This window comes from Balaenoptera physalus, assembly GCF_965194825.1.
Source record: "Balaenoptera physalus genome assembly, chromosome: 15".
NCBI lineage: Eukaryota > Metazoa > Chordata > Mammalia > Artiodactyla > Balaenopteridae > Balaenoptera > Balaenoptera physalus.
The window spans coordinates 84,038,377-84,060,815 of record NC_138894.1 but is presented as its reverse complement, the minus strand read 5'-3'; the positions used below and the strand labels follow the sequence as shown (position 1 = coordinate 84,060,815).

The 22,439-nt window shown below is 38.1% G+C and overlaps 2 long non-coding RNA genes across 3 annotated transcripts in view; one reads left to right on the top strand and one right to left on the bottom strand.

The window, feature by feature from the left end:
• LOC309643626 overlaps window positions 1-22,439 on the top strand; it is a 397,818-nt gene that overhangs the window by 348,564 nt on the left and 26,815 nt on the right. The gene's annotated exons all lie outside the window — the stretch shown is intronic.
• LOC309643628 overlaps window positions 3,510-22,439 on the bottom strand; it is a 353,895-nt gene continuing 334,965 nt past the window's right edge. The window contains exon 4 of the long non-coding RNA XR_014253911.1: window positions 3,510-21,511. This is a non-coding gene — a long non-coding RNA (uncharacterized lncRNA). The remainder of the gene's footprint in view (window positions 21,512-22,439) is intronic.

Sequence of the window (22,439 nt, the reverse complement as noted above, 5' to 3'; positions counted from 1 at the left end):
TCTATGTATAGTACCATGTCATCAGCAAACAGTGACAGTTTTACTTCCTTTCTGATTTGAATTCCTTTTATTTCTTTTTCTTCTCTGATTGCTGTGGCTAAAACTTCCAAAACTATGTTGAATAATAGTGGTGAGAGCGGACAACCTTGTCTTGTTCCTGATCTTAGTGGAAATGGTTTCAGTTTTTCACCATTGAGAACGATGTTGGCTGTGGGTTTGTCATATATGGCCTTTATTATGTTGAGGTAAGTTCTCTCTATGCCTACTTTCTGGAGAGTTTTTATCATAAATGGGTGTTGAATTTTCTTGATAGCTTTTTCTGCATCTATTGAGATAATCATATAGTTTTTCTCCTTCAGTTTGTTAATATGGTGTATCACATTGATTGATTTGCATATATTGAAGAATCCTTGCATTCCTGGGATAAACCCCACTTGATCATGGTGTATGATCCTTTTAATGTGCTGTTGGATTCTGTTTGCTAGTATTTTGTTGAGGATTTTTGCATCTATGTTCATCAGTGATATTGGCCTGTAGTTTTCTTTCTTTGTGGCATCTTTTTCTAGTTTTGGTATCAGGGTGATGGTGGCCTCATAGAATGAGTGTGAGAGTGTTCCTCCCTCTGCTATATTTTGGAAGAGTATGAGAAGGATAGGTGTTAGTTCTTCTCTAAATTTTTCATAGAATTTGCCTGTGAAGCCATCTGGTCCTGGGCTTTTGTTTGTTGGAAGATTTTTAATCACAGTTTCAATTTCAGTGCTTGTGACTGGTCTTTTTATATTTTCTATTTCTTCTTGGTTCAGTCTTGGAAGGTTGTGCTTTTTGAAGAATCTGTCCATTTCTTCCAGGTTGTCCATTTTACTGGTATACAGTTCCTTGTAGTAATCTCTCATGATCCTTTGTATTTCTGCAGGGTCAGTTGTTATTTCTCCTTTTTCATTTCTAATTCTGTTAATTTGAGTCTTCTCCCTTTTTTTCTTCATCAATCTGGCTAATGGTTTATTTTTTTATGTCAAAGAACCAGCTTTTAGTTTCATTGATCTTTGCTATCATTTTCTTCATTTCTTTTTCATTTATTTCTGATCTAATCTTTATGATTTTTTTCCTTCTGCTAACTTTGGGGGTTTTTGTGTTCTTCTTTCTCTAACTGCTTTAGGTGTAAGGTTAGGTTGTTTATTTGAGATTTTTCTTGTTTCTTGAGGTAGGATTGTATTGCTATAAACTTCCCTCTTAGAACTGCTTTGCTACATCCCATAGGTTTGGGTCGTTGTGTTTTCACTGTCATTTGTTTCTAGGTATTTTTTAATTTCCTCTTTGATTTCTTCAGTCACCTCTTGGTTATTTGGTAGTGTATTGTTTAGCCTCCATATGTTTGTATTTTTTTACAGTTTTTTTCTTGTAATTGATATCTAGTCTCATAGTGTTGTGGTCAGAAAAGATACTTGATATGATTTCAATTTTCTTAAATTTACCAAGGCTTGTGACCCAAGATATGGTCTATCCTCGAGAATATTTCAGGAGCACTTGAGAAGAAAGTGCATTCTGTTGTTTTTGGATGGAATGTCCTATAAATATCAATTAAGTCCATCTTGTTTAATGTGTCATTTAAAGCTGTGTTTCCTTATTTATTTTCATTTTGGATAATCTGTCCATTGGTGAAAGTGGGGTGTTAAAGTCCCCTACTCTTATTGTGTTATTTTCAATTTCCCCTTTTATGGTTGTTAGCATTTGCCTTATGTATTGAGGTGCTCCTATGTTGAGTGCATAAATATTTACAATTGTTATATCTTCTTCTTAGATTGATCCCTTGATCATTATGTAGAGTCCTTCTTTGTCTCTCGTAATAGTCTTTATTTTAAAGTGTATTTTGTCTGATATGAGAATTGCTACTCCAGATTCTTTAGATTTCTATTCGCATGGAATATCTTTTTCCATCCCCTCACTTTCAGTCTGTATGTGTCCCTAGGTCTGAAGTGGGTCTCTTGTAGACAGCATATATATGGATCCTGTTTTTGTATCCATTCAGCCAGTCTATGTCTTTTGGTTGGAGCATTTAATCCATTTACATTTAAGGTAATTATCAATATGTATGTTCCTATTACCATTTTCTTAATTGTTTTGGGCTTGTTTTTGTAGGTCTTTTCCTTCTCTTGTGTTTCCTGCCTAGAGAAGTTCCTTTAGCATTTGTTGTAAAGCTGGTTTGGTGGTGCTGAATTGTCTTAGTTTTGCTTGTCTGTAAAGGTTTTAATTTCTCCATGGAATCTGAATGAGATCCCTGCTGGGTAGAGTAATCTTGGTTGTAGGTTTTTCCCTTTCATCACTTTAAATATGTCCTGCCGCTTCCTTCTGGCTTGCAGAGTTTCTGCTGAAAGATCAGCTGTTAACCTTATGGGCATTCCCTTGTATGTTAGTTGTTATTTTTCCCTTGCTGCTTTTAATATTTTTTGTTTGTATTTAATTTTTGATAGTTTGATTAATATGTGTCTTGGCGTGTTTCTCCTTGGATTTATCTTGTATGGGACTCCCTGTGCTTCCTGGACTTGATTGACTATTTCCTTTCCCATATTAGGGAAGTTTTCAACTATAATCTCTTCAAATATTTTCTCAGTCCCTTTCTTTTTCTCTTCTTCTTCTGGGACCCATATAATTCAAATGTTGGTGCATTGAATGTTGTCCCAGAGGTCTCTGAGACTGTCCTCAATTCTTTTCATTCGTTTTTCTTTATTGTGCTCTGCAGTAGTTATTTCCACTATTTTATCTTCCACAGCACTTATCCGTTCTTCTGCCTCAGTTATTCTGCTATTTATTCCTTCTAGAGAATTTTTAATTTCATTTATTGTGTTGTTCATCATTCTTTGTTTGCTCTTTAGTTCTTCTCGGTCCTTGTTAAACGTTTCTTGTATTTTCTCCATTCTATTTCCAAGATTTTGGATCATCTTTACTATCATTACTCTGAACTCTTTTTCAAGTAGACTGCCTATTTCCTCTTCATTTGTTTGGTCTGGTGGGGTTTTACTTTGCTCCTTAATCTGCTGCATATCTCTCTGTCTTCTCATTTTGCTTACTTACTATGTTTGGGGTCTCTTTTTCGCAGGCTGCAAGTTCATAGTTCCCATTGTTTTTGTTGTCTGCCCCCAGTGGGTAAGGTTGGTTCAGTGGGTTGTGTAAGCTTCCTGGTGTAGGGGACTGGTGCCTGTTTTCTGGTGGATGAGGCTGGATCTTGTCTTTCTGGTGGGCAGGACTGTGTCCGGTGATGTGTTGTGGGGTGTCTGTGACCCTATTATGATTTTATGCAGCCTCTCTGCTGATGCGTGGTGTTGTGTTCCTGTCTTGCTAGTTGTTTTGCATAGCGTGTCCAGCACTGTAGCTTGCTGGTCATTAAATGGAGCTGGGTCTTAGCGTTGAGATGGAGACCTCTGGGAGAGCTTTTGCTGTTTGAGATTACATGGAGCCAGGAGATCTCTGGTGGACCAATGTCCTGAACTCAGCTATCCCACCTCAGAGGCTCAGGCCTGACACCCGGCCAGAGCACCAAGACCCTGTCAGCCACATGGCTTACATGTAAATGGGTTAAATTCTCCAATCCAAAGGCACAGGGTGGCCGGCCTTCTGCGCTCCGCTCGGTCTTCCAGCCAGGCATTGTCCTCCAGGCCTTGTCGAAATGGAAAGCCTGCTTTGGATCCAGGTCCAGCTGCATTCCCTAGCATCTAGAAGAAACAAGCTACACTTTAATTTTAAAAAATGGTCAAGGGACTTGCCTGGTGGCACAGTGGTTAAGAATCCACCTGCCAATGCAGGGGACACAGGTTTCTAGCCCTGGTCCAGGAAGATCCCACATGTCGTGGAGCAACTAAGCCCGTGCGCCACAACTACTGAGCCCACATGCCACAACTACTGAAGCCCACATGCCTAGAGCCTGTGCTCCACAACAAAAGAAGCCACAGCAATAAGAAGCCCGCACATCGCAATGAAGAGTAGCCCCCGCTCACTGAAACTAGAGAAAGCCCGTGCACAGCAACAAAGACCCAACACAGCCAAAAAAAAAAAAAGTCAAAAAAAGAAATGTATCATGCCATACTATATGGAATATGCAGTGACTTCTTTTGTTCTTACTTAGTATTATATTATATTACCAAGGTGAATCCCTATTGTATTTTGTTGTAGCTCACCTTTTTGGACTATTGTAGAAAAGTGCTTTGTTCACTCTTTGTTAATTCTTCTGTTGATGGGTATCATTATTCTTCTGTTGATGGCTTTCACTATTAAAAATAAGGCTTCTGTGAGCATTCACGTACACATCACCTTTTGTATGTGTGCAAGAGTGTTGTTGGGTGCACATTTAAGACTGCCTTTGTTGGGTCATAGGATATATGAAGGCACAAATTTAGAAAGAAATGAAAAGCTGTTTTCCAAAGTGGTTTCATCAATTTATAATCCCATCAGCAAAGTTAAGAAAATTCTATCGAGTCATCCTTTCAAACACTTGGAAATGTCATATTTTTAAAAAAGTACCAATTATAAAATGTATCTGGTTGTTAAATGATACCTCATGCAGCCTTGAATTGCATTCCCCTAATCACTAATGACATTGGTTACCTCTTCATACATTTATTGGTCAGGAGATCCATTTTTGTGTTAACACTTCCTCTCAAGATTCCCACCATTTTCAGGGATTTCAGATGTTTGGTGATTTCTTTTCAAAAGTTGTCCTGGCCTTGTTGGTCGTTTATGACAGTGAACAGACTCCTTTTAGTTCCTTTTCGTATGTAACAGTCCTTTCAAGTTCTGGTTTGTGGTCTCAGTCCTGCCACTTCTGGCTTGATATTCTAAGACAAATGAACAAGCATTTGATGCCTTACATTCCTCATCTGTAAAATGGGCATGATAATAAAACAATCATAGTGTATATCCAATGGCGTTTCTATAAGTACTTTGTCTGCTTTGTCGTTTGCTTCTCCCTCAATGTCAGGTTCTTAGATTATGCTCCTCCCATCCCTGTGCCTGCCTCTAACGTGGTCTGCATCAAATTCATGCTGGCTTGCTATTTACTATTTTTGACTGTTAGAAAATAATTCTAATATTATGATAATGATAATAATACCTAACAATTACTAGACAATGTGCCAAAGACTGTGATAAGCATGTTACAAATGTTACCTCATTACCTCATTTAATCCTCATAACCATTTTATACTATTACTATTATTATTACTATTATTATTATTATTTATGTGTGTCCTCTAGAAGAGTGATCAGCAAACTTTACCTGTAAAGAGCCAAACAGTAAATATTTCAGGTCTTAAGAATTATCAGTCTCTGCAATTACTCAACTCTTTGCCATTGTAGAGTGCAAGCAGAAAGAAAATATGAGCATGAATAGTCCAATAAAGCTATTTACAAAAACAGGTCATGGCACAGATTTGGCTTGTGGGCTGTAGAGTGCCTACCCTAGAGCATGGCCACATATGCAAGAGTGGGAGCCACATCTCAAAATGCCATCATGTCTATAGGTTTACCATAAGAATTGACATGATTTTCTAGAACCTCTTACTGCAACACATGCTCTTCATTTAAATTTAGCAAATATTTATTGAGTACCCAGGGTATGCTAAGCACTACCCCAGGTGCCAAGGACTCAGAAATAAATTAGGTCATATCCTCTGCCCTCTAGGCTCAAAGACTAGCAATAGGAAGATCAGGTAGACAAACAGGGAACTAGCAAATGCTGTGATGGAATTATACAGCCAGTGCCACGAGACACAGACAGGTGACTCCATCAGTTCACAGATATCACCAGCACCAGGCACTTACTATGTTAGACTCAGGGATGGATATACGATACAACGGAACAGACAACAACCCTCACCCTCATGTACTGACAGCCAAATGGGAAAACTCTCGTTTCAACAAATAATTTAGTAAATATTTACAGTTGTGCAAACTGCTGAGAAATACCAAGTAGGAGGAGAGCATATGAACATGTGGAATCTGGGAACAGGGAATTTGACTGGATTATGAGGTGGGGGGACATGAACTGAAAGGTGAATTAAGGCCAGACCAGAAGAGCTTGAACACCAAGTTAAGGAATTTGGACTTTATTCTGGAGACACCTGGTAGGCATCAAAGATTATTGAACAGGTGAATGACAAGGCTAGTCCTTTTGAAAGAAAACTCTGGCAACCATATGTAGAGTAAATTGAAAGTAGAGAGAACCGAGGCCAACAGCCTTAGCCTCTTCATGGCCTTAGTGGGAAACCATTTAATGAATGCATGAAGATGGCAGGATGGGAGACTATTGAATAAACCCAAAATGAGATGCAGATACTCCCCGTACAGGCTTTAAATATTTTTAATTAATAGCATATTAACTTTCAGTATAATTTTTGATATGGCAGTGGGATGTCAGCTATCTGTAAATTACATCATCGTTTGCTAAAATGCACTGGGCTAAACCTTGAGTCTTTCAAGTATTTAAACACAATACCTGCTATTTATTTGCCTGTTAATTTTCTTAGAATCTGCTTTCTACATGTATAGTTCAAAAGCAAAATGATCATTATCAGTCAGTGTGATTACAGACTGCAAGGTCGTGGCATTCACATAGGTGAGATTTCTCCCATGACCTGCTTATGTTGCTCTGGACCAACTACTTTACAAAAAGTATGCCAATCATGTATTCCCCCTGCTCTGTAAGAATTTATAATCCAGGAGATTTCTAAAGGCAGTTTTCTCATTCAGTGGCTTCACCATAGAATGGATCCCTCAGATTCAACTCTAGGAGTTGACATTGGGCTCTTCTCTTTCTATATCTAGTTACCAAGTCCAGTTGAGGCTCTGTTCAAACTGTATCTCAGATTTAGTCTTTCTTTTTCATTGTCACTTCTGCCATGCCAAAGGATTAATAAATGTTGTTTGTCAGAAAAAAGAGATGGTGAGAGACAATGAGAGTGTTGACAAGGGCAGTGGATAAAAGGTCTTGGCCCAAGCAGCGCCAAAGCTGGCATCTTCCTGGTGGCACCAAAGGCTTCATTGCTGGTCTGTAGCAAAGCAGGAATCCCCTTTGGGAGTCAAAATATCTCAAAGGCAGAAAAACAAGACACAGGAGCTGTGAATAATGGCAAGTCTTGCAGGGCTGAATCCAGAAAAGAGATGATGCCTGTGAGTGAGGAAAGGGCTACAGGTCCCCTGGGGCTCTCTTCATGCACACATACGTGAACTGGGTATCCGCAGAAACACCCTCCTAACTGGAGGGCAGCTGATCACTTCTGCAGCAGTCGTTGCCTTTAATATCTATGTCCTAATTTATTGGACATCTGCAGAACATCCAAAGAAAATATTCAAGTACGGGATGGGCAATCTGGCTGCTTTCTGAGTTCATCAAATATCTCACACTCCTTTTTCAAATGTTTTCAGTTTTGCAAAACTCAAAATGCATTTTGCCAAACATGTTCTCTGTTAATGTTTATTTAGAAGGGAATTTAATCCGTATGCTGCTGATGCATTTACACTTAACTCATCAAAATGTTTTACTAGAGTCATTTGATGTCCAAGAAACCTTTTGAGTCTTTTTTATAAGCCTCTTCAAGCCCATTTTGCTTCGAAACAGGAAGTCGCCTGTTACTAACCATAAACGAATGCAATCCCCAGAGGATTTGGTTTCATTTAAGACACCGAGAGACCACAAGTTCTCAGCCTACCCTGAACTCCACAGAAAAGATTTTCTCCTGAATCTACTGAGAATGGGTCACGCACAGATGAGGTGCTGTTATTATTTTCCAAAACAAAATCCTTTACGAAGAGGCATCTTTCATACAACTCCTGGGAAAGACAGTTACCAAAGCAGAGCGCTAAATCATTGGCTTTGCGGGCTGCACCTGGTCAATGTAACTGTCTCCCATGATCCACTTACCATTCAGAGCTCGTTTGCTAGTATTAATAGAACAAATACAATGGAATGGGAGATAAAGATACCAGGATAGTGATTTCTTGCTTCAGGAAAACCGTCCTGGGTTACAGACCAATGCAATGTTCCCAGCCATGAGCCAGGGAACCAAAGCTGATATAAACACAGCATCCAAGCCACAGAACATGACTTGTTTAAGGCTTAATTCTGTGAAGTAAGGCAGGAAACAAGATTTATCCTTCTGGGAAACTTTTGGCATTTGCCTCGAGCTGGGCCTGATTACTCTCTGCCGTCCTCACCACCCATTACAGCTATCTGAAGGAAATCAATTTTTTGCCCAAACTAAGGCAAAAGAGAAACATCTCCATCTGAGTCCCATAGAAATCCTTCTGTTTGACGTGGCATTAAACAATGGAGAGCGAGCGGCCCTGTTCTGTGAGGATGGCCGTTGCTATCTTAGGCCTTTTGGCTGTGAAGGGGAGTGAAACGAGTTGGGCGAAAGCCATTTTACAAACATAGTAAAAATAAATTTACTACGCTCAATAATTGAATCTTAAACTTGTCACTATGGCAGACTCTAAATTATTCCAAGAGGCTTCACTGGAACTTGGCAAAAGCCGTGGGTGCTGGAGGTCAGTTTTCATGTATGAAATCCAGCTTAGGTTATAACTGCACAGGGCTACAGAGTAAACGTTCAAAGGATGAATGGGCCATTGAGAAGTAAATCTGACTCCCCAGACACTTAAATAAGTCCTGGAAGGGTTTAAGCCATCAGTTTGGTGGGCTACCAACAGAATTGGGCTATTAATACAAGAGAATTTGAGGTTGTTAATACCAGGTTTTTTTTTTTCTGTGTGTGTGTGTGTGTCTATAAGAGTTTGTTTTTTAACGTGTCTTTATTTTCATGTTGCTTTAGTTGTATTAAGTGCACTCTGATTGGGCAGTGAAAGCTGTGTGACTTGGTCGTTGGCCCAGGCTCTGACTCCTGGGCACAGGACTGGAGTGTTTACACTGGAGGGGAATGTTCAGACTCTGACCCAACCGGGAGACATTTCGGTTAACATCTGGCTTTGCTTACTTGTCCTAAATATTAAATTATTAATGGACTATTAATATTAGACCGTTTCATTGGTTCATTTTTTTTCTCCTTAAAATCATATTTAGAGACCACTTCCCTTAGAATAGGGTTTAAAACTCTCTCCTAGTTTCTTTCGGAATTTGGCATATGTAAAAATCTTCAGGGGACTCAAGCAAAAGAATTACCAAAGTAACAAAGACCCAAAACTAACCCATTCTTTTTAAGTTAGGTTGGGAAAAATGAATTTGTTCATTACTCAAACTGAAGTGGTAAAAAAACTTTTGTATTCAAATACTAGCATTACTGTTGATAGTTCATAAGGCCCTGAGAAGCCACCTGATTTGGTAGCATATGTACCTGAATATGCTGCCCAGAAATAAATGTTTTACATTTTTATTCATTTTAGTATCATGAATTATTTTTTGAACAAGGTCTAGACAGTCACAATTGCCTAATTAGTTTAGGTAAGATCACCTGTGCTTCAGAGCAAGACATATATGTAGTCGTTGATTCAATGCCAGTCTTCTCTTGCCAGAGTAAGTCATGGAAACATCATGCCTAATGATAGAAATGGCCTCAACTGGGAGACCATTTTACTGAATTTACCCAGTTCATCACCAAACACATGCTTATAATATTTAAATGGAACAGTTTCAGAAAGTACATAAGTGCTTTGTATCATAGCATATTTGGTATATATTTCACTACTTGGGTATAAATACTTAGGAAATGGTCCCCTTAGTTTTGAAGTGCTTTCTGTTTTCCAGAGGAATCCACAGTCTCCCATGGGTTCCACTAGGAATTCAAACTTGAATGGGTCATTTTGTCCCCATATCCGCCGTTCCTCCTGAGTCCTCAGTTTTTTGTTAACGGTACAAAGATACTACTAACTTCCATATTTCCCAATTTGAAAGTGAATAAATCGTCTCTATTGCCTTGAATCCAAATATACTTTCAATATTCCGCTTTCCTTATTAGCTGGAACAACTGAGGAGGAATTAATCTCTCACTAGCATTATGAGGTAAGCAATGCATGTGCAGGAACTTTAACATATATTATGATTGTATGTGTACATATAGAGATATACATGTATGGAATTCTATACTTTAACAATTGCTGTGAATTATAAACACACTCATAAAAGCAAACCAAGATCATTATTAACAAAAAAAGTAAAAATAATGACTAAGTTGTATTTATTTAGGGCTTTGTGTTTTTACATATTTATTTCCAATCAGTTCTCATGAAATATTTAAGATTATTCTCCCTTTTTCTTCCCTTCTCCTTCTCCTTTTCTTCCTTTTTCTTCTCCTCTTTCTTCTCATTCTTATTATCTTACAATTTTGCCAAATAATATTTAGAGGTTAAAATTACTTAGGTGGTGAAGAGTGAATTTAGGCCTTGAATCAGGTAGGTCTGATTCACTCAAGCTCTTTTCACCAAAACCATACATCTCTGAGGTTTAACCCATAATGTTTTTGTAGCTATTGTAGGGAAGCCATTCTGGTGGAATTAACCCCTTTGTATGCATACAAACATGTGGGTCCTGTTTATGAAGATCTATGAGGAAAAAGAAAGTCAGTATCTACTTTTACTATATAAAGACAGATCCTGCAAAAATACTTCATAATACCATACAATCAGGGCAGCTTCTAGGATGAGGCAAGAAAAGCATCTAGGGCACAAAGTTTAAGGAGGCATGCACTCTTGGGGTGCTACAAGTGCAAGACTCACACCTGAGAGTAAACGCCTCCTTAAAGTTTTCCCCCCAGCACCTCACTTGCTTCCTCCGAGTCCTGCCCCTGCGGGCAGCAATTGTCATATGCTGGTCACCTTACTCTAGTTCCACAGAAATTAAAACCAATCAATGAGTGGTTTATTAAATATTTATTATGTGCTATAGATTGAGGAAAAAGTGAAAACTTTTCCAATTATATTGGATCAGCTTGTACTGGAAGAAAATGTTATCCAACTAGAAAGATAAGACTTACACAAGGGAAACAGTCAAATCAGATATGTTGTTGACTCTGTAAAATACCATGGTCCCGTGTGAGGTCACAGATGTCAGATTCAGGACGGTGGAAAATGGGAGACGTTACTGATGATGCTCTCAAGGATAAGCCCTTGTGCTGTAACTCACATATGGGTAGGTGAGGCAGGACCCTGCTGGGGAGACTATGGGACTCCAAGAAAGGCTGATTGATGTTGGCCGTAGGAAGCCATTTATGTGTTTGAACAGGGGAACAATGTGCAGAAAGCCCTGTGATGGATTATGCATCCTTTTGCTGGAGTGGGCCAGGGTGATGGATGGATGGTAGGTCCACCCAAAATAAGAATATTGTTTTAAAGTGGGGGCATATTAGTTTAAAATTTATTTTAAAGTGATTACTGCTACAAAGTGGGTTTGATCTGTTACAGGGAAATTGGAGTTGGAAGAAAGGAAACAGTAGAGGTTGAAATGTCCAAATCAGGCATCTTATTTATACTATTTTGTCACATTCCCATTTCTCCTGCAGTTGGTTCCACAATGCACTTAGCCATTGCTGTTGGCTCTGAACTCCTTATTGTCTGACCCACATGGCTGGCTACTGGATCATGGGCTGCCTAATTCACCGAGCAGTTTGTGGGGGTGACTCTGGTATTCCAGACTAGATCACCAAGCCCTTCAAGGTCAGGGCTCAGAGCTCATTCTGGAATGTTCTATCTCTGTAGACTCTAGCAGCAACTGGGTCCATGAAAAACAGTTAATAAGGGTTTCACAGCTGTCTGCTTGGGAGAAAAGACATGGAGAGAAATTGAACTTGATTACCCAATGAGGAAAGGTCTGCATTTGTTGTACTTTGCAATGTTTGGATTGATCTGAATGAAATTTCCAATGGCTAATTTCATTTCTAATCCTTACATGAGCCAGAAAACTCCACCTGCAAGGGAACCGTTTTTCATTGTCTTTCTTTTGAAAAGGCATTTCCTGTCAACAGGAGCTGCAGTAACAGGCAGGAACTGGTTACTTCTATGACACTGGTGGTTGCTTGGGAAGGAGGCCCAGGACTCAGGCTTCTGCAAAAGTTTTTGGCTTAGGGTCAAACCAGAATGAACAATTCAAGACCCACATGTCTCCTGATAGACAGATATCTGAGCTGGGGGCGCTGAGGCCCAAGACAGTTTACCAAGAAGGTAGAATTATGTAACCCTGTCACTCAACAGGGCTTCTTTCCAGTTCAAGGTATCCTGGGACTAAACAGTACACATAGCAACAAAACAAACTGAATGTGTACACTCTTTGCATTGCTCAATGGAGCACGCTCCCCGTGTCGATGCATAAATCAACAAAAGCGCGATGGAGCGATGCCTCATTTATTTACCAGCGCTGGGGAATGGACTATTTATTATAGATAAATATTCCAAATAACTAAAGCCTATGACTTTAAGTGCCAAAACTTTTTAAAATGTTAACCAAGTATGATGAAAATCCTCTAAACATTCCCTACTGTCTTAAAGACTGTACTCAGAATATAGTTTGACCTTAGAAATGTTTGGAGAAAAAAAAAAATGGAAGAAGGAATGGACAGACACACCATTAGATCTAATGTTTTAATGCTGATGACTAATCAGGGAGAAACAAAGGGCTTCTAAACTTCGTCTTCTTTGCATTTTGAGAGGAGTCATTGGTGGACTGAAGGGGTAGTTTGGACACTGCTGGGGAGAAACTGCAGCCTTATTGTGGAGGGGGCAGCAGCTGGAGAATGCCGGTGCTGCTGAATATATATACACATCACCTCACCTGATTCAGATCAGTTATGTCTCCTAGTAATAAAACAATATGAAACTGAGATGTCTTTAAGGAGATTGTGGAAGTCAAAAGGAGTACCAAAATACTAGAAATAGAGCAAGTGAGCTAAATATCAATCTAAAGTAAAATTCTAGAAAAAGATATTTCTGGGCACATGGATAAGGAATGTCATCCTCAAGGTCTCCTTGTCTCTCTGACCTCATGTCTGATACACTTACAAATCCTGTGAGCTTTATGTGCACAATTTATGCACAACTTGACCACTCCCTGCCTCTTCTCTGTTCCTTTCGTAGCCCAAGCCAACTGATACAGTAGATGAAATCACTGGCCCCAAGTCGTCACTTCTCTCTGTGTACACACTTTCGTCATGGTGTTCTGATGGGCAAGGTCTACTTCCCTGCCCCTTGACTTTGAGCTCCATTGTGTGCCCTCCAAGAAAGAAAGCACGAGCTTGAAATGAGCCTGTCAGTGGAGCTTTCTTTCTGGTCTTTGCTGCCACATCAAGAAGAGTTTCCTCAGGCTCATTGGTACACTCTTACCTGAGGTGCAGAACAGCATCATGGAGCAGACCTGAGGGAGATGCCCATCACAGTCAGACCCTGCAGCTTGAACGGAGCAGTCAAGCCCAGCCCAGCTTGGGTCAGCAAACTCCTAGATGACCTGCAAGTCCTTAAGAACCAACGCTATTGTTTCAAGCCATTGCACTTTTGAATCGTTTATTATACAGCCATAGCTTACTGACTCAAGGGGATTATTATTGCACTATCCCTCAGCATCTCACCTTCCTTGTCCTGCTCTGCTGCAGAGACCCCTGGTCTCATTGCTCTTCCTCCAGCGTGCCAGGCTTTAGCAGAGACCATCTCCACCGTAATGCTATAATTCAGTTTTTCTAGACTATTGTTAGTGCAGCCAAATTGAAAAACAAATAACAAAAAAGTATGGGATATTAACTTAGAACAAAGATTAAAAATATCTTAGCAACATAAAGGCAATTTTAGTAACTCCTTAGAAGGGACAAATTCATCCTATGAAGACTTTTGAGGCAGCTTAATGATCTTTAGAAGCAAGGGTTCTGAAGCTATGTGGCCTGAAGTCAAAACATGGTTCCATCAACTTACTGCTGAGTGATCATGGGCAATTATGTAACTTTTCTTTGCCTCAACTGGATTCTCTGTAAAATGGCCATAAAAATAGCACATGCCTCATAAGGTTGTTATATGGATTAAATTAATGTGAACAGTAAATGCAAGACCTGGCAGATAGCAGGCACTTGAAGAGCTGTAAGTAGAGTTTTGTTTGTCATTATGACTGCTACTGATGTTGTTACAACAATTATTCCAAACTTTGTGTATACACTTTATACAGTCCTATGCAAAGCTCTAGCAGGATTTTTCAAGAAATATTACTGAAAATTTTATAAAATATCTACTTAAATTCTGAAATCATTGACTACATCATAATCATTGACTGACAAAAGAGTAGATAATCAAACTATAAAAATTTAAATGAAAATGAGTTAAATAGTAGTCCCTAAATATTAATAATTGTGTACTTAGAACACAGAATTTACAATAAATGTACAACTAGGAAAAATATTTGCAATCAAATATGACAGATAAATAATTAAATTTCTTTATAAAGAACTCATTCAGCTTATCTTAAAATGTAAAAATATAATTCACAGAAGAAAAAATACAAGTGACCGAAGAGTATTTTTAATTGTATCAGTTTTACGAACAAGCAAAGAAATGTAAATTAACAAATAATCCTATTTCCTTTCTTGCAAATCAAAATAATTGTAATACTAATAACAATAATAATAGTGAATAAGAGGAGAAATATGAGGGGACTCAGTGTAGACGAGGGTGTGATAAATTAGAGGCACTCGTGTCCTTCTACGAACAGATATTGGAGCAATAGTAAATTTTTAACAACGTATAATTTTTATATGTTTATTATTTTATATAATTTTTAAACAATTTTAAAATATTTTTAAATGTCCACTCTACTAATTTTACTTCTGAGACTCTAAGGGAAGAATCAGAAATGTAGATGACAAGGAATGTACAAAAATAGAAGAGAAAGCATTATTTACAGACATGGAAAGAATATGAATGAGGGATATTGTTAAATAAACTGTGGTTTATTTATATAAACGGATATTATGCAGCCTTTCAAATGGTATTGAGAGAGTTTTAGAAATACGTTTGTCATATTTTGTTGTAATAATAAGGTGCCATATCATTTAGACAATACTGTTTTAAGCATATAACTATTATAGAAAAAAACAACTAAATGTGTTAACCTTAACACCTCTTCTGCTGTTATATATATTTAAAAATTCTGTTTCTGGAATTTTCTGGCAGTCCAGTGATTAGGACTCCACACTTCCACTGCAGGGGGGCACGGGTTCATTCCCTGGTTGGGGAACTAAGATCCCCGCATGCCACGCAGTGTGGCCAAAATAATAAATAAATAAATAAAAATTCTGTTTTTATGTATTTTTAAATTTTTAACTGTGACCAAAAAACCCATGTAACATGAAATTTATCAGCTTAAGCATTTTTACATGAACAGGTCAAAAATGTTAAGCATATTTACATTGTTGTGTAGCAGATCACCAGAACTAATTCATTTTTCAAAACTGAAACGCTATACCCATTTAACAACTCCTCACTTCCCTCTCCTCCCAGCCTCTGATAACCAGCATTCTGCTTTCTGATTGACTATTTTAGATACCTCATTTAAGTGGAATCATACAGTATTTGTCTTTTTGTGACTGACTTATTTCACTTATATAATGTCCTCAAGGTCCATCCATGTTGAGTATGTGACAGGATTTCCTTCCTTTATAAGGTTGAATATTATTGCATTGTACTTATAGACCACGTTTTATTTGTCCATCCATCAAGGGACATTTGGGTTGCTTCTACTTATTGGCTACTGTGAATAATGCTTTCATGAACATGGGTGTTCAAGTATCTCTTCAAGATTCTGCTTTCAATTCTTTTGGCTATATACACCCAGAAGTGGGATTGATGGATCACATGGTAGTTCTATTTTTAATTTTTTTAAGGAACCATGATACTGCTTTCCATACCAGTTGTACCATTTCACAGTCCCACCAACAATGCACAAGGGTTCAGATTTCTCCACATCTTTGCCAACACTTGTTCTTTTCTTTTCTCTCATCCTAACAGATGTGAGGTGGCATCTCATTGTGGTCTTGATTTGCATTTCTCTAACAACTTTTGATGTTAAGTATCTTTTCATACACTTGTTGACTCTTTATGTATTTCTGAACATGTCGAAGTGTTTATCATTAACATGTATTACTTTTGTATCAAACAAACAAAACACTATGAACACAATTAGGATCAGTTTTGCCTCCAGTTTTGTGACATTAGCAAGAGCAAAAAAGCTTTCTTTTCCTAGGTCCCCAAATCCCCATTTGTGAAATAAGGAGACTAGACTAGCTAATCCCACATGACTTCTTTTTATAGATTTTTTTTTAAATTTTATTTATTTATTTATTTTTGGCTGTGTTGGGTCTTCGTTTCTGTGCGAGGGCTTTCTCTTGTTGCGGCGAGCGGGGGCCACTCTTCATCGCGGTGCGCGGGCCTCTCACTGTGGCGGCCTCTCTTGTTGCGGAGCACAGGCTCCAGACGCGCAGGCTCAGTAGTTGTGGCTCACGGGCCTAGTTGCTCCGCGGCATGTGGGATCTTCCCAGACCAGGGCTCGAACCCGTGTCCCCTGAATTGGCAAGCAGATTCTCAACCGCTGCGCCACCAGGGAAGCCCATGACTTCTTTTTAATAAAGGAAATAATCTTTCCTCATTTTCTTCAGTGTTGTGTAAGTAGTTACATTTATAAATCTCCTAAATTTTGGAATGATTCTGAGAACAGGTGAATGGGTAAACTGATGATTTGGTAGTAGTTTTTTCAGAATTTCTTCTTCATTTAACATTTTCAGTGCTCCAGCTCTGTAGAAAGCATTAGACCAGGGGCCAAGAATACAAAGATAATGCAGTCTGGACCCTGCCTTGTTAAGTTACAAGTCTATTTGGAGAGGCAAGCTTATAAGTAAATAATTACAATGCAACTTGAAGCTGATATAATACATGTAAAAATAAGGTTCATTGGTGTTACAAAGAAGCAGACATCTGCTTCTAAGATGCTAAAAATGTGAAGACTCATCTAATAGTGGGAAAAAGCTCATAATAGTTGTCCCCCAGACCTTGGTGTTTACAAAATCCATGGCATTCAATTTAGTGAAAAGAAATGTAATATTTACCCAGCAAAGACAAAGCAGAATTTCCATGAGTATTTAACCATTACATTTTTTTTAAACTAACAAATGGCTAAAATGTTTTCCATTCAATCAAATGGTATTTTAGAAATTGTGGTCTACACAAAGGATGTCTCTTGCTGGGCAGAGTAATATAATACATTCTGTGTGGAGTAGGAAACTTTAATGATATATGCAGTTTTGTTATTAAAACTGAGTTATATATTTTGCTCTGCTCTGGAAAATTGTGACCCAGTATAACATATCTTCACATTGTTTATAACTTGAGGAAAATCAACATTTTGGGTTCCCAGTTCACACAGTAGGAATTACATTTGTTTTGGCCAAATATAATTTATATAACTGCAAGGAACAATAAAACATGAACTCTACAGTGTTTTCTTACCTAAAAATAATATAGACCTTGTAAAATTGAAGAGATTATTATTATAAAGGAAAAGACAGTAACTTAAAAGGCCGAAGCTCATTTTACAACACTCTTTAATGCCTGTGCAAATAGGCAGACACCTGTGTCCTCATTTTCCTTGACCCTAGCCACAGGACTGAGATTCCACATAGTAATAAATAACCTTGCAAATAAAACTTTGAAATATAATTTGCTTGAACAAGCCCAGTTCTTCTATGTTGAAAAGTCATTTTCAAAGTGACTTCTTAAAATGACTCAGTATTCTTTATTCCCATGCCTACAAAGATCTTTTGTATGTGATGAAACGTCTGGTCCATCTTGTTAATAAGGCCTCAGGTAGTAAAGGGACCATTCTGAATTTAGAGTTGGGAATTGAATGAATGAATGAAAGAATTGATTAATCAGTCATCCAATCAATAATTAAGCATTTATCTTTAAGGTCAACTAGGCTGTGCAAGAATTGACTCCCCTACTTCAGTATCGTAATATAAAATGTGATCCTATTCTCAAAAACGTGGGAGTGATAAGGGAGAAGAGTGAAACTTCCTTTGAGGGGATATGTGCAAGAGTCATACTGAACACATATTGTAAAACTGCTGAATACAAAATCGATCAGACAACTAGAAAAAATATTGACATTTTGTTGGCAAGTACTGTGTTCAAGGAACCGGTCAGTGGTATCTTATTTAATCTGTAAAGTCTAGACAATTCCACGAAGTTGGCAGAATTATCTTACATGTGAAGAAACTAGGGTCATAAATTTTAAGTGACATGTTCCAAATCACATAGCCAAGTATGTGGTAGAGTTGACCCTGGACCACAAGTCTTCTGATTCTACATACTGCACTCTTGCCACTACACCACTTGAGAATCTGCTGAGTGAAGACTATAGGCTAGTACAGTCACAGCATAATCAGATGGCAGATGGGCCTAGCATTCCTACTAGATGACAGCTATCTATTCATGCAGTTCTTACCTTTCCTCGGGCTCAAAACTTTTTCACTTACAGAGCAGATTTTTCTGCTCTGTGATTTATTTAGATTTCAAATTCTTCAGATTCCCAGTGTAATTTTTGACTTGGTCTTTTAAGTCTTAATGTCTATTTTAAACTGGGATTTGAATTATATTTAATAATATTAGGGTTTCTAACTGCATTGATTTTTTTCTGAAGCAATCGATTCTTAATACTTTTTTAGAGAGAGAATCCTAAGGAATCGTAAATGGTGCAGACTTGTTTTTCAGGAGCCAACATGAGAGTCCATTTTCCTTTAAAAAAAAAAAAAAGTTTGCAGCCTCTCCAGGCATTGAATCATCTGGCTTGGGGCCAGGCACTAGAGGGTGCTTTAGAAATATTATTTGATGATGAACTCGGATGTTGTCCACTTGCTTTTCAGAAATCATTCCTGTAAATCACGGCTTTGAAAACTTGTCAGCATTTTGCTCTTTCTTTTGTGGATTTCTTCAAAGGGAGAAGGAATGCCTGAAAAGTAAACATTCAACAGCCATAACTGCATCCCAAGGAGTGTGGAATAAAAAAAATTATAGATACTTATAGATATATAAATATTTCTGTGAGATTAAAAGGGAACCCTGTGGATAACTCACGAAGAGCCTACTGGAACTTTATCAGTTGACTGGGCTTTGTCAGAGTAAAGCAGGTTTGTGAGGGGGCCAGGGCAACATGTGTTTCTCCCTATTCCATACTTTTCTGGAAGCTTGCTGTAAGCATAACACCTCACATTTGTATGAGACTTCTCTCTTTTTTTTTAAGTCACACTTTTACATATATTGTCTCTCAAGTGATATTCACAAAACCTGTATAGTAAGCATTACTATTCCTATTCTCTAGATGAAAAAAAAAAAAAAACAGGTTTAATGAGGATAACTATTTCACTCAGATCTATAAGGTTAAGTGGCAGAATCAGATTTTAATTATAAGACTTTTTCCTAGTATATAGGGCAGCAACCCCATTCTTTTTCTTTTATACAGTTAACATGACCATATTTCTTCCCTTCTTCCTTCAGACTTTGTCACCACATGTATCTTTCCTTGTTAATGTCTTCAAATTTTAAATAAAAATAAAACCCATAAACAACAAAAACCAGAGGGCATGAAATATAAAATAAGGACACACACACCTCCTTTGCTGTTGGAAAAAGAAAAAGCATAACCTGGTAGGGGAGCTAAAAATGTCCTGTGGAGACGATAGTATGAAGCACCATGAAGTAGAGCCATGAGTAAGGTGTGGTGTGTGGAAGAACCTTTCCAATTAGGAAGAACTCTAATTGGAAAGATAAGGAAGGGTTTCTTAGGAAAACAATGCCTTTCTTTAGGTCTTGAAAGACAGCAAGATTCCAAAAGGGCACCCTAAGCTTTGGAAATAGTAAAGACAAAGTCGGCAAAGCTCAGGGCATTTGCAGAAAACAATGAATATTCAGTTTATTGGAGGATCGCTTCCTGAGCAGGACCACAGGGAGAACAGGCTGGCAAACAAGCTTTTAACCAGGTCTAGAGCGGCTCTGTCCGAGATCAGGGAAATGTTTTCTCTACCTTTTTTTTTTTTAAAGTCTTTATTGAATTTGTTACAATACTGCTTCTGTTTTATGTTTTGTCTTTTTGGCTGTAAGGCATGTGGGATCTTAGCTCCCCGACCGGGGATTGAACCCGTGCCTCCTGAATTGGAAGGTGAAGTCTTAACCACTGGACCTCCAAGGAAGTCCCAGGGAAATGTTTTCTAATAGGCATTGTCCGAAGCAGTAGCCATGGGCCACATGTGGCTACTGAGCACTTGAAAAGTGGTTGGTGTGACTAAGAAACTGAAAACTTTGTTTAATTTACTTTTATTTTTAATGTAAAATCGCATGTGACTAGAGCCCACCATTTTAGAGCGATTCTAGGGGCCTTGGATGATAGACTGAGGTAATCACAGAATTCTACGGTTACCCGGGGGGAAAGAGATACTTGCTGACTGAGGAGAGAAATGAACTGAGAGACTTTGGAGAGGCTGAGATAAGAAAAATAAGGGCTGGAAGAATGGGAAGTTGGGATGAAAGGAGACATCCGGTTATAATCGCTCAATCTGTGAACCACGGGATTCAAAATGCAACTGCTTGCACTCATTTGTGTAAGAAAAGTTTGTTCTTCACCAAATTTATGAACTCCTCCAATGTCAGAATGATGTCCATTCTTTCATCTCTCAATATCTAGTAGCCAGCCCCATGTCTTCCACAAAATATGTTGTGCATATGACTATTTTGACAAATTCAACCACAGTTGTGCATTTATGTGTTACATTAAAATGTCCATTATCTAAACCGGATGGAACTAATGAGTGGAGCTAGTTAATTTTCAGTCATTTAAACACAACATATATAACCAGGTAAGTCTTTAAAAATGTATTCGCTTGTGAGTGTGTGTGTGTGTGTTAGTTTGTTTCACCCAAATCTTTCTCTATCTCTAAAGTACTTGGAATTTAAAAACTCCAGTATGGTTTATCAGACACATTATCTGTATTCTTTTAAACCCAGAAGAAATAATATTCTTGTTTCAGCTTTATTAGATTCTTAAATTATGGATAAGGTATTCTGTAAAACTAGCTAGTGCCCACTCCTCATTCTAAGGCTGAAAGGATTATTAAAACCAAAACAGAAAATTGGGTTCCCCCAGACTGTAAGGAATTGATCTCCCAAGGTTTAAGATCATGGTATCAAAACCACAAGTAAACACTGGTACTGAACTCAGTAAATGGTTTTCCTGCAATACTTTGCAGAAAAGAATAAAACCACAGCAGCAACAGCAGTGCAAACACCTTGGCCCCATTCCCACAAGCTCAACCGCTAATTATTTTTTTTTACCTGCAAATGGACTCATCATTTGGATACCTTCTCAAATAAGTCTTAAACATTTTTGTACTGGTGAATTCTCATGTGTGGATGTCTTGGGGATGAATGGGCACCAAATAGCCTTCCATGCACTGTGTTACAGGCCAACGTTTACCAGATGACCTGGCCTCTCTTCTTCTATCTAAGGATATGAGAAAAATATGTAGGATTTAGGAAAGAAGGATTGGGAAGTCAGTTAGTTTTTCCTTAACATTTATTCAAATTGTACCTTGGCTAACCACACCTAATGCAGATGGAGTGGGTTATCCATTTCTCCAAGCAAAAGCTATCTGTGTTCTAACTCCCCAAAAGTCTTACTTTGGAGATATTTTTTGCAATTCATCAATAACCTCTGTGGCTATTGCCAAAATCATCCCCCCTCCCCGTTTTTTAGACTTGAAGGGAAAGTGAAGATAAGCTCAACAGCCACTGGAGTATCTTGGAGATGGAACTCTAGAGATTTGTACTCCTATGTCTTCTTTGCTCACAACAGTGAAAATCTTCAAATTTCTAGGGATACTGTTTTCTAGCATCTTAATCTCATCCAAATTGTATAACATTTCTTTGAAATAATGGCAGCAGGACATTGAAAGGGTTTTAGTTCTGAATCCTCAGTTATGATTTTATTGTTTGAGTTTCCTTACCAAAAAATAAATAAATAAATAAAAGCCATGATGTGGAATTGTATCTTTTTCTATGTATTACCTGAATTTAGGCAACTGACTATATAAACCTAAGGAAAACAGTGAAGTTATCAATAGCAATGTTAGTCAATGCTGAAATTGTTGAGATCTTAAAAATGCTGAGATCTTAAAACTGAAATTGACTGTAAAGAAGCCACTTTAAATCATTCTTACAAATGACTGTACTATTGCAGGTATTAAATGCCTGGGAGCAGAAATGGGAAGAATGCTCGTTCATGTTCTGCTCTTTATTTTTTTCTTTCTTTCCAAATGTCCAAGTAGCCAAGTCTCTGGTATGTATCAGAGGAACAGGCAATTTTCAGAGTGAAGTCAACTGAAAAGTATGTAGATGGCAGTGTAAATGTTAGGAGAGTTTGGAGGAAAGTA